This window comes from Sciurus vulgaris (genome assembly GCF_902686455.1).
Source record: "Sciurus vulgaris genome assembly, chromosome: 5".
Classification (NCBI taxonomy): Eukaryota; Metazoa; Chordata; class Mammalia; order Rodentia; family Sciuridae; genus Sciurus; species Sciurus vulgaris.
This window is the reverse complement of record NC_136465.1, coordinates 36,481,459-36,493,881: the sequence shown is the minus strand read 5'-3', so window position 1 is coordinate 36,493,881 and position 12,423 is coordinate 36,481,459.

The following is a 12,423-nucleotide window of genomic DNA, read 5'->3' as shown; positions in this document are numbered from 1 at the left end:
TTTTCTTGTACTGGGATATTCTGAAAGGACTAAAAAATTATTTCCCCGTAAGTTCTTGTTTAAGAAATACTTCTCTAATGCCTACACTTATAATTCAAAGTCCATTCTCTTCCAGTTCTTTTGACCTTCAAATTATCGATACATTAATACTTTAGCTCATGTTTTGGTAATATCTCCTTGACCTTAAATTAAGTTCCTGGTTCCTAAATATCTTTTACTATTTCTTTTAAAGCACTTTTTTATTTCTACAGTGGGCATTCATATTTGCCAAGAAAGTTTTTGTCTCCTCCTCTTCCTCCTCCTCCTCCTATGGAAAACCATAGTTTCCTCCATTGTTAATAAGGATTCAATTTGTTGTTGCATGAATTCCACAAGTGAAATAAAACATGTTTACCTTTTCTTTATTACAAGGATGATGGGAGCGTCTGAAAGTGTCACACTATCCCCCTCGCAAAACTAAATTTATAATTATGCAAGGAGTCAGGATTGCTTCCCCCACCTAATCAAAGACTGAAGACGTGAGAGATCAAATTCAGATAAGGAAGGTTTACTTACAGTGCAGGATAGTTTGAGCTGGACCTTTAATAAGGAAAATCAAAGAGTAAGACAAAGAATTCTCAACTGAAATCATTCTCTACTGGCAAGACATAAACCATTTTAAAAAAATTTTATTCACATCCTGCCAACTTCCTGGGCTGCACTGAAATGCTACTTGCTCTATGAGATTTCTCCTCTTTCCCCAAGTCAGTCTCTTTCTTCCTTTTCCATAGCTGGATCTCTCTTCCCTTTGATGTCTCCTCTAATCTGCCCCTGCCCTAAGCCATCTACCATCTGCAGTAATATGCCATTTTGTGTATTAGGTATTAAGTGGATGTCTTGCCTTTCGCTATAAGACGTTTTTACTGTCTTTAAAAAAGAGGTCATATCCCACTGTCCAGAATATTCACAGCTCTTACTACATATGTATTAAATGGATTAGAAGTGTAACTTGTAGGCCATACCCCAAACTCAAGGGGATCATATCTGTCCATCTTTTTGAGATCATCTGCAATGTTTTTCATCTAGAAAATTCTTGGTAATGATCAGCTGAATGAATGGATAAAGGAACCATAAGCTCATCACACAAACTCTGAATGTACTTCAACCTCCCACCTCCAAATTCCTTTCCAAAGTCTAAAATCCTTAGTGCAGTAAGACTCATTCACTCAACAAACATTTACAGAGCACCGGATGTGCAGAGATTTGTTTCTGAGGCTCTAGAGATGGGGTGGAAGGAGAGACACAACCCCGCCCACGGGAAGCTCACATTTTAGTAGAGAGAGAAGGACAATGACCCAAATTCATCAATGATCTGATTTTCTGTAGTGAGGAGAGGGAAAGAGAAACTGGAGGAGGCAGGGCAGGGGGACCCAAGCAGCCAAGGGTGAGGCATTTATTCAGGAACTCCAAGAATGGGTTTGGGAAATGGGAAATGGGGAAACCGTCACATTTTCTACTAATTTTGAACTGAAATTTAGAATTCCTTTAATTATGTTTGTGGGCAGTGAGCCACAATGGTGTAGTAGTATGGATAGTTTGACACCAATGGACACCACAAATATTTTCATATTAAATTGCAGTTGTTGCAGATATCATAAAATACTTACACTTATCACCACTAAGAAACTACAGTATTTGGAGACTCAGCTCCATCTTGTCATTTACTCTGTTAATAGAGAAGACATTCATTAACCTGGCATGGAATCACACGCCTGTAATTCCAGTTACTTGGGAGACTGAGGCAGGAAGAACTCAAGTTTGAGGCCAGCCTGGGCAATTTATCAAGATTCTGTCTCAAAATAAAAAATAAGAAGGATGAGGGATGTAGCTCAGTAGTAGCATGCCCCTGGGTGCAATCCCCAGTACTGGGGGGTGGGGAAGCATGCATGGTTTTAAAAACATTTCGATAACTGTATTTCTATGTAATAATTTTCCTCCGTGTATTTTATTTTGTCTTATTCATTTAAAAGCATTATTCTGAAAAAAGGGATCCATAAGTTTCACACAGTTGCACAAGGGGTCAATGGATCAAAAAGGGTGAAGAAGCTGTAAGCCCAGACCTCCCCTGGTGGCTGCTGCCAGCCTCCAGCCTGAGAATCTGCTGGAACCTCTCTGGTCGTTAGGCCTCACACATACTGTTCCTTTTGCCTGGCTTGCTCATCCTTCCTCTCTGCCCCACTGTGCTTTGCAGAGACATGAACCACCACCCACCCGTGAAACTTTGCTGGCTGTGCTGCCTGGGACACCTGCTCTCCCCTAGTGTGTAGATCCCCCTCACACACACACTGTCACACTGTATTGTAAGTGCCTCTTTGATTGTCTCCCTGAATTGTCTGTGAGCTACCTGACAGGGAGGATCTCTCTTCTCTTTCTCTAATCCCTGTGCCACATGAGTCTGACATACATATTACAGGAGTTTCCTTATCCAAATGCTTGGGATCAAAGTGTTTTGCATTTTGAATTTCTTTGGATTTGGGAATGTTTGCTGTGCATAACAGTTTACCATGGGACACACACACACACACACACACACACACACACAAACAGATCTAAACATGAAATTCTCTTACATTTTATTTATACACATAGCTTGAAGGTAATTTTATACAACATTTTTATTGCACCTGCATTTTGACTGTGACCTGTTACATGAGGTCAGGTTTTGGAGCGTCTTGCATTTCAGATTTTTTGGATCAGGGATGCTCAACTTGTGCAGGCACTCCACATGGGGACACCTTAATGCAGGAAGGGCTGGATGGGTAGATGGATGGATAGGAGCATGGATGGGTGAAAAGATTCAGCAGCAGGTGCAAAGCATTTTGCATTGCAATCTCCTTAATGGATTTTTCTCCTCTTAGAAATGTAATTTTCCTTCTGGTGAAGGCTGATGGAAATCTTGGTCCTGATAATATCTGCAGCCCTTCTCTCAGCAGGATCTGAAGGAAACTTGGCAAGAAATGCTGATTCTGGATCCAGCCTCCAAGCAGCAGCCCCAAGTTGAACAGGTGTGCCGGTGGCCACAGGAACCGCGGTGGATGACCAGGATATCTGATTCTCTTCGTCTGAAGGCCAGTGACAGAGCAGCACACAACTGCTGTGGATGGCACAGAGTGAGGGAGCAGCAGCGGGTGGAGGGAGCCATTCACTCGTGTCTGAGGAGAGAGGACAGGTTTCACCCGCAGACAGCCGAGCCAAGCCTGTCCGCTAAGCCCTTCTGTTGGGACAAACCCCAATTTTAATTTTAGAAGAATCCAGTGTTACAAGACTTCGGAAAGGGATGTCTGTTGCAGCCAGGCTCAATAACAGAAAACTGCGGGAACAAGACTGTTTCCCAACACCCTCTGAAGGTGGATTTGAATGACAAAATGTGAAATAAAAATAGGCACCTATGGCCAAAATATGCAATGGAGAAAAGATAGCCTCTTCAACAAATGGTGTTGGGAAAACTGGAAATCCATATGCAACAGAATGAAATTAAACCCCTATCTCTCACCCTGCCCAAAAATCAATTCACAATGGATCAAGGACCTTGAAATCAGACCACAGACCCTGCATCTTACAGAAGAAAATGTAGGTCCAAATCTTCAACTTGTAGGATCAGACTTCCTTAACAGGACTCCCATAGCACAAGAAATAAAAGCAAGAATCAATAACTGGGATAGATTCAAACTAAAAAGCTTTCTTTCAGCAAAGGAAACTATCAGCAATGCGAAGAGAGAGCCTACAGAGTGGGAGAATATCTTTGCCACTCATACTTCAGATACAGCACTAATTTCCAGAATACATAAAGAACTCAATGAACTCTACACCAAGAATACAAATAACCCAATTAACAAATGGGCTAAGGATATGAACAGATGCTTCACAGAAGATCTACAAGCAATCAACAAACATATGAAAAATGTTCACCATCTTTAGTAATAAGAGAAATGCAAATCAAAACTACACTAAGATTCCATCTCACCCCAATTAGAATGGTGATTATCAAGAATACAAGCAACAATAGGTGTTGGAGAGGATGTGGGGGAAAAGGTACACTCATACATTGCTGGTGGGGCTGCAAATTAGCGCAACCACTCTGGAAAGCAGTGTAGAGATTCCTTAGAAAACTTGGAATGGACCCACCATTTGACCCAGCTATCCCACTCCTTGGCCTATACTCATAGGACTTAAAATCAGCATACTACAGAGATACAGCCACATTAATGTTCATAGCTGCTCAATTCACAATAGCCAGACTGTGGAACCAACCTAGATGTCCTTCAATTGATGAATGGATAAAGAAACTGTGGTATATATATACACAATGGAATATTACTCAGCTATAAAGAATAATAAAATTATGGCATTTGCAGGCAAATGGATGAAATTGGAGAATATCATGCTAAGTGAGATAAGCCAATCTCAAAAAAGCAAAGGAGGAATGATCTCGCTGATAAGTGGATGATGACACATAATGGGGGGTGGGAGGGGGGCAAGAATGGAGGAAGGAGGGACTGTATAGAGGGAAAAGAGGGATGGGAGGGGTGGAGAGTGAAGGAAAAAATAACAGAATGAATCAAACATCATTACCCTATGTAAATGTATGATTACGCAAATGGTATGCTGTTACTCCATGTACGAACAGAAACAACATGTATCCCATTTGTTTACAATGAAAATAAATTTAAAAATATAGGCACCTATTAATTGAGAGTCTGCTATGTGCTGTGAGATTCCATGCATTAACCCGTCTTCTAAGTCAGCTTGGGAATGTCCTGGCATTGTTATTACCTCCATTTTATAGAGCTGGTGCTCTATAGTGGGGAGGCCCAGGGCCCATGCTCCCCCCACGACGCCCCCTGGTCATCTGAACTCCAGCGGGCGCTGCCTTGCCAGGAGGTAGGACATTAAGTGCTAAAGGTCACATAGGTGTAAGTAGCAGAGCTAGGATTTGATTCCAGGTCTTTTGGTCCCAGAGCCCAACCTTGTTCATGTCCTTTGAATCAATTTTTGATTCAGGAAAAGCCTCATCCTCAGGGGTGTGGGGGGAAGAGCCACGTATTCATTCTGAAATAAGACCATTTTATGGCTATTAGGTGGGGGTTTTCAAAGGCCCTCCTATACTAAATGGGTGGAATAGTGTCCCCTTTGGACAACTTTGTTCTGTGGGCTCTATGGCTGCAGGGCTGGCTGCTGCCACTCCTCCCTGTAGTCAGGATGTCTGTGGCTCTGGGTAACAGCCTCTGAGCCGGAAGCAGGAGTGTTACAGATGACAAGAGGTTTATGAAAGAAAAGGCCATGACAAAAAGCACCACTGGTCCCACAAGTCCCCTTTGCAGGGGACTGGAGGAAAACCTCCCTCAGACCTCCTTAGCACACTGCTTTCAGGAATGGAACCACCTGTTGAGAGAACAAAGAGCCCTTGTGTTTGCAGACCCAGTGCACCTGGCAGCAGCGGGTGCTCTAGTGGGGAGGCCCAGGGCCCACGCTCCCCCACACCGCCCTCTACCCATCTGAACTCCAGCCGGTGCTGCCTTGCGTGGCACTCCACATCCTCCTGAACCCCGGGCTGGCTCTCAAACCTCTGGGACAACAATGTGGGCTTATCCTGGTGCCCAGAAAGGCTCTCGAAAGGTGTCTAAGTGTGTGACCTGAGCTCCAGGCCCTTTGTGGGGCCAGGTGTGAAGAAAGCAGAGCTCCTACTACTCTGGCTCAGAAGTTCCCTCCTCTGCCTCCAGAGGGCGCTGGACAATGTCTGAGTGTAGTGGTACTGGCACCCAGAACCCCAGGATGGACATGGACATGTGTAGGTACTTTCTTTCTTTCCCATAGATGGTTTCCTTTGGGCATTGACTATGTATTTCCATTCAAAATCTACCGGACTCCTTGCTCCACCAAAGCAAGGACCATGACTGCTTTGTTCACTGCTGTACGCTCAGCAGTTTACCCTGGGGTTGGTAGTAGATGCTCAAAAAACACTTGTTGAATGAATGACTGATTTTCTGTAGTTAAGTCTTTTTGCTTAAAGAGGAGCAACAGCATTGACAAATCCCTGGGGCTGCCCAGTTCTAGGTGGCAGCATTTCGCTTGTAACTCCCTGGAGAAACTGATGATGGATGCATCGGCTCAGTGCAAACTTAAGATGGGTGATGGCGCAAATTCCAAATTTACTTTTAGCTCCCAGAAAATCTTCAGTTCTCAACTGGTAGATGCTGGCATGTTCCAGGTCCTTAGGCCAATATTTTCTTTCATCTGTTCTAGAAAGCAAGACCTGAACTCTCCTTGTTAAGGAATCCAGGGCTTCCCTATAGTGGTCCTAGACTGAATGCCAGCCAAGGCCCTGCATTTGCTTCTGTCCTTGCCACCTGGGGTCACGTGCTCCCACCTCACCTCTACCCCTTTTCCCGGCTTCCAGCATACTTTCCAGTACGTGGCAGGTGCTTAGCTAATGTTTGCTTGGGATTTAGTCTCCCTCTGGGGGCAAAGAACAAGTCTGCTGGTGGCTAGGGCTGTGGATGCCTGCCAAAACCCAACATCATGAAAGAGTGTAAAGAGCCCTGGACTCTGAGTCCCTCGGCTAGGGCTCAGCCTTGACACCTATCAAGGCCTCAGCTTCCTAGAGAATGAAGCCACTGCGACGTCTGCAGTGCCCGTTGCTTCTGGGATCCCAGCAATCTCTAGACACGCTCCTCCCCAGGAGTGCCTGCCAAACGCTGTCACTACAGCCTTGTGATGATTTTCCCATCTGTTAACTGGAAATTAACTTAGCCAGAGTGTCGGGAGATTAGATTAATATTTAGAAAGGATTTACAAAGAAAAGAACCTAGCTAATCCTGAGAGAGAGGGCTTTTCATTTCTATTTATGCAGCGGGTGGAGACTGTTTCCCCAGCTTAGATAATTCCTGTAACACTCCCCGGAAAGCCCTGTCGCTGTTGCAGCTTCTAACTTAACCACAAATCCAGCACACGCTTCCCACGATGCCAGCAGCCACCACTGAAGGACGCATTGAGGGTTCTGACTCTATCCAAGGAGTCACTGCAATAATTGAATGCTGGGGTCAGCAAGTAAAGCTTCACCACAAAACAGATCACGTTTTATAACAAAAGATGAAGGTCCAGGCTTTAGTATGTGATAGGCCTGGGCTTGATTCTCTGCTCCATCATTTGGCAAACTAATTGGTTTATTTAGCCTCAGATTCCTTATCTGTTAAGTGGAGGTAATGATAGTGCCTACATCATAGGGTTCTTGTGAGGATAAAGATAACACACCTAAAGCTCTTAACCCAATGCCCAGCCAGCACTCAGTGCTCAACTAATATTGGCTCTTAATTATTATGCTTTGTTCCATCTCTCCGTCCTACAGGGAGATGCAACAGGATGTTCCCTTCACTACCTGAAGTTGCAGTCTCACAGTATTTCTTAAGCACTCATCCTTTCAAAGTTTGGAATCAATCTCACTCAGCTGAGGTCTCCAGAGACAGAAGCCTCTATGGCCAGGAACACCCCTCACCCACACACCCAGCTAAGGGAAAGGGCTTTTCCCACCTGCTGCTGCTGGACATCCAGGGTCACAGGCAAAAAGGCCAAGTTACATTGACTAGGGTTCACCTTCCTCCTCTCCTACATGCCAAGGCCTGAAATGGACTGGGGGCACCTGTGGAGTCCCTGATAGCAAGAGTAACTGTGGGGGCAACGCATCCTGGGGTGCCCATTCAGATACCCAGCCCCTGTGCAGGGGGCTGGAGGGCAGCAACAACGAAGCCTTCTGGAAACGCCCACACCCTTCTCCCCAGAGGCTCTGCTGGGCTGAATCCCTCCTCTCATTCCTGCTGTTTGGTCACCCCCAGAATGTCCTGAGCAAAACACGTCAGACTAGTGGGAGTAACTCCCTGGTGGGGCTCTCCAAGGCTCTTCTGGTGTAGGAGGTCACTGGCTGCAAAATTGAAGACCCAGAACTATGTGTGGAAGTCTGCAGAGCAATATTAGGTCATATGTTTTTTTCTTAAGGTTTCTTGATCTTGTATTTTGTATTTTTATATATTATTTATTTATTTATTTATTTATTTATTATTTTGGTACCAGAGATTGAACTCAGGGATGCTTTCGCCCCCAATCCTTTTTCATTTTTAAATTTTGAAACAAGGACATGCTTAGGTTGCTGAGACTGGCTCAAATTTGTAACCCTCCTGCTTCAGTTTCCCACATCACTGGGATTACAGACATGTGCCACCATGCCAGCTTATTTTTTCTTCAATAGGCAAGAGGGGTCTTTTCCTTTTTCCTCTTTCCAAAACTCTTTGATGAATTCAGGGACACTTAACTAATAGACTAGCAATTATGAAAATCAAACTAATCAATTCAAATAATTGATAAATGCTATGAATTTGAAAAGTGTGTGTGTGTGCATGTCTGTGTCTGTGTGTGTTTGTATTTTCCCCCCTTTACAAACATCCATGTCCTAAATTTTTGAAGCAAGGTGGTAGTATTTGAAGGACTGGAACAGAAACTTATAAGGCACCGCATCTGCATCTGTGTTTTGGTTAAGTCTAAAACAAAACAGCAAAGTCAAGACGTTGGCAGGGAGTTGGCAAAATCCAAACCAGCCAGTCCTCCACCTCCACAGTCTGAGCTTCCACGCTGGGTGCTGGGTTGGTTAAGGGTGCTGAGGGGCCTCAGATCTGAGCTCCAGGCAGGGAAGCCAAAGGGCCTGGATCATCCCCAAGGTCTAGCTTCAGTGCGTTTGCTCCCTGGAGAGATGATGGGTTGGAGCGCCTGGGCTTATCACAGTGCTATGCTGGAGTTGTCTCTCAGATGGGCTTGGGAGCTCTGATGGTCAGTTGTTAACGACAGCTGTCATTAAATATTAAATTATATAAATTTATAATTAAATAATATTAAGAACCAATGTAGGGACTGAGGTTGTGGCTCATGGTAGAGCGCTTGCCATGTGTGAGGCACCGGGTTCAATTCTCAGCACCACATAAAAATAAATGAATAAAATAAAGTCGTATCAATATCTAAAAACTGAACCAATGTATTTATTAATCTTCGAAACTCGTCACTTCCTAATTATTTTGCATCATTTTACTATGATCCATGCTGGGGAAATTATTTATATCCATCATATCTATATGACAAAAGTGCTGTGTCACCATGGGCTGGTACACACCTCATCCTAACACCACCTTCAGTGGCTTCCCACTGGTGGTCTGAAATTGGCTGTGGCAGGGTGTTTACACTGAGGAAACTGGCAAAGGCCCAGGGCTCTCACAACCCAGGAGCTGCTGCTAAACATTTGCTAGCTCACCACAGCAGGCAAGCTAGAGTAAGCTCCTGGGGTGGTTCCAACCTCTTAGGACGATATAGCTAGGAGCAGAGTTAGGGGCCAGGGCAGGCAGCTCTGTGCTCCAGGAGGGTCAGCTGAGGCTCTGACATTCTGCAAATGCCTCTGTGACCTGGTGCAAGTACTTCGCCCTCTGTGCTTTGTTCCTACCTATAAAATGGGGATGCTACTGTGCCCAGAGCCAGAAGGCTGATCCATGCGAAGGGCCTCAGAACTGCCCAGTATGTAGGAAGTACTGGATCACTGTTACCTATTATTATGATCTGGCAGAACAAAGTTTAGTCCAGCAGATTTGCTCTTCACTTTTATATTTTTGCTTCTTTAGAGAATCCTACAATCTTCGCAGAAAAGTTAGAAAATAGAAAGCAGCAGCAGCACCCCTCCCTAGCATTCTGTGGACACTTTTTTGTGCTTCTAGCCTTTCAGTCTTTTCCTGAAACCCCAAATATGTTGAGGTTGACCCCCTTGTGGACTAGAACTCTCGTTTGCCAACCTGAGAGCTTCCACCATATCCTGGAGTTTAATGCTCTGAGATATAAGTGGTAAAGATTTTCTCCCATCCTGTAGGCTCTCTCTTCATGTTCTTGATTGTTTCCTTTGCTGTTAAGAATCTTTTTATTTGATTCCATCCCATTTACTGATTCTTGATTTTACTTCTTACACTTTAAGAGTCTTGTTAAGGAAGTCAGATCCTAAGCCAACATGGTGAAGATTTGGGCTTACTGTTTTTTCTATTAGGCACAGGGTCTCTGTTCTAGTGCCTAAGTCTTTGATCCAGTAAGTTATCTTTTAATAAAATAAAATTGTGTTTGGCAGCTGAATCTCTTTGCCTTTACTGATATGTCAAAGTGACAGGGAGGCCTGAGTCCTGTTAGGAGAAAGGGTGGATCCTGCTGGTGGCACATGCCCAGAGTGCTTGTCAGGGGTTGGCAGGAGAGGTGGCTCTTTCCCAGGATGTTGTTCCAGTGTCCTCTCACAGCTGATCCTACTGCTTTATGATTCAATGACTATCCATCTTGCAAGATCCCAAACCAAGCCAAAGACTTCATTTTGTGCTGAGAACACAGACTGACAACCTGGCCCGTTGCTGGAGGAGACAGGAGCAGTGCTCAGCTCATGGGAAGAGATGTGTATTGGTCTCTGATACTTAAGGGCTTTTGAAAGGGTAATGTGGACAATAGGGGATGTGTGCCTTTCCACTGACCTTAGAATCTAAAGTTCTCTGATGACATCTGCTGCTCCAGCCCCAGTGCTATTCAATACCTCTCTTCCTGTACACCTGTTCCTGAAGCAGGACCCAAGGCCCTGGGCCACAATTGCCAGCTGCAGAGGTGCTGGTGTACACAGGGCCTCTGATGCCTTCAGCAGCAGTCAAGCTATGGTTTGGCTGCAGGTGACCTGTGTGGTTTCGGATCTTGGATGATACAAAGAAGGTCATCACTAGAGCCACCAGTTTTCTAAAATGCAAAAATGATGTCACACGCTAGATTATTCAAAGGTTCTTAAATATGTTTTTAATTCCAAACAATTTGACATTCATATCATGCCTCACCATCCAGTCTCATTTTCCATGGGTCCCCTTGCTCTCCTCCCATGCCCAGCTGCTGGAACAGTTTCCCACTGCTAAAGTTAGGACCTGGAAAGTTCCCACAGGCCTGTGGTTAAAAGCTTGGTCTCCAGTCTGTGGTGCTATTGGGAAGTGGTAGGACCTTTAGAGGTGGAGCCTAGCAGGTCTCAGGTCATTGGGGGGTGTGACCTCGAAGGACACTGTGGGACCCTTTCCTGTTTCACTTTTTCTTTCAGTCAGGGGGGAGGGCTTTCTCTGTCATGTGTTCCCCCCATGATGTGCTGCTTTGGGATAAAAGCAATGAGCCAACTGGACAAAACTGTGAGCTAAATAAACCTTTCCTCTTAAAAAAAAAATTTTTTTTTTAGTTGTAGATGGATACAATACCTTTTACTTATTTATTTTTATGTGGTGCTAAGGATTGAGCCCAGTGCCTCACATGTGCTAGGCAAGCGTTCACCACTGAGCTACCACCCCAGCTCAAACCTTTCATCTTTTCATGCTGATGATCTCAGATGCTTTGTTACAATAACAAGATTGACTAACACACTCACCTACCATGTCTCTGGATCAAACTTTTTTTTTTTTTTTTTTTTTTTTTTTTTGCCGTACTGGGGATTGAACCCAGGGCCTTGTGTTTGCAAGGCAAACACTCTACCAACTGAGCTATATCCCCACCCCTAAACTTTCCTTTCAAGATACCTTTCACTGCCTCTCTCTCCTGAAATAGTCACTCCTCCCATAACACCATCTCCATTGGAATATTTAACCCTGTCTTCTTATTTGGGGTTGTCTCACTTGAGAACACATCGTTGCTACCCTAGCTCTAGCATGGTCACTTGCAGAAAAGAAACCAGAAGATGTCAGGGTGGAGAAATGGAACAGCCAAGGGCACCTTTCTCTGCATCAGCCCTGGACTATCAAGAAGGGCAGAATAGGAAGCTGAGGGTACACAGTGGCAGGAATTTGTGCCAAACCCATTAAGGTCTGCACGATTAGACTATTTGGTGGTGTCCATAAACTTGGTCTTGAGCATAAAAACTTACATCCATGAAGATAAAGCCCAACTTTCTATGCAAGACTTACCATGCATCTCCTCAAATGTAGATTTGGTCAATGGCTTCAGTAACAGGCTGGACTGATTTACTTTCCATGACATTTATTTTCCAATAATGGCTGCAAAATATTTCCAGTCCCATCAGTTCTTCCAGGAACTTGCTGCTTCTCCATCAAGAGATGGCACTTATGTTCCCTCCACCTGGACCAGAGACCACGTCTGATCTCCTCTTTGAGTATGATAGAGGTGTTATATCTTAGGACAGGCCACAAAAGGGGACATGGCTACTGCTTCACCTTCTTGGGAGGCTGGCCCTTGACCATGTTGTGAAGAAACACGTGGAAAGAAATAGGCTCCTGATCCTTGCCCGGCCAAGTCCTGGCTGATAGTCAGCCATGCATGTGCCATTTTGGAAGTGGATCCTCTGTTTCTCTC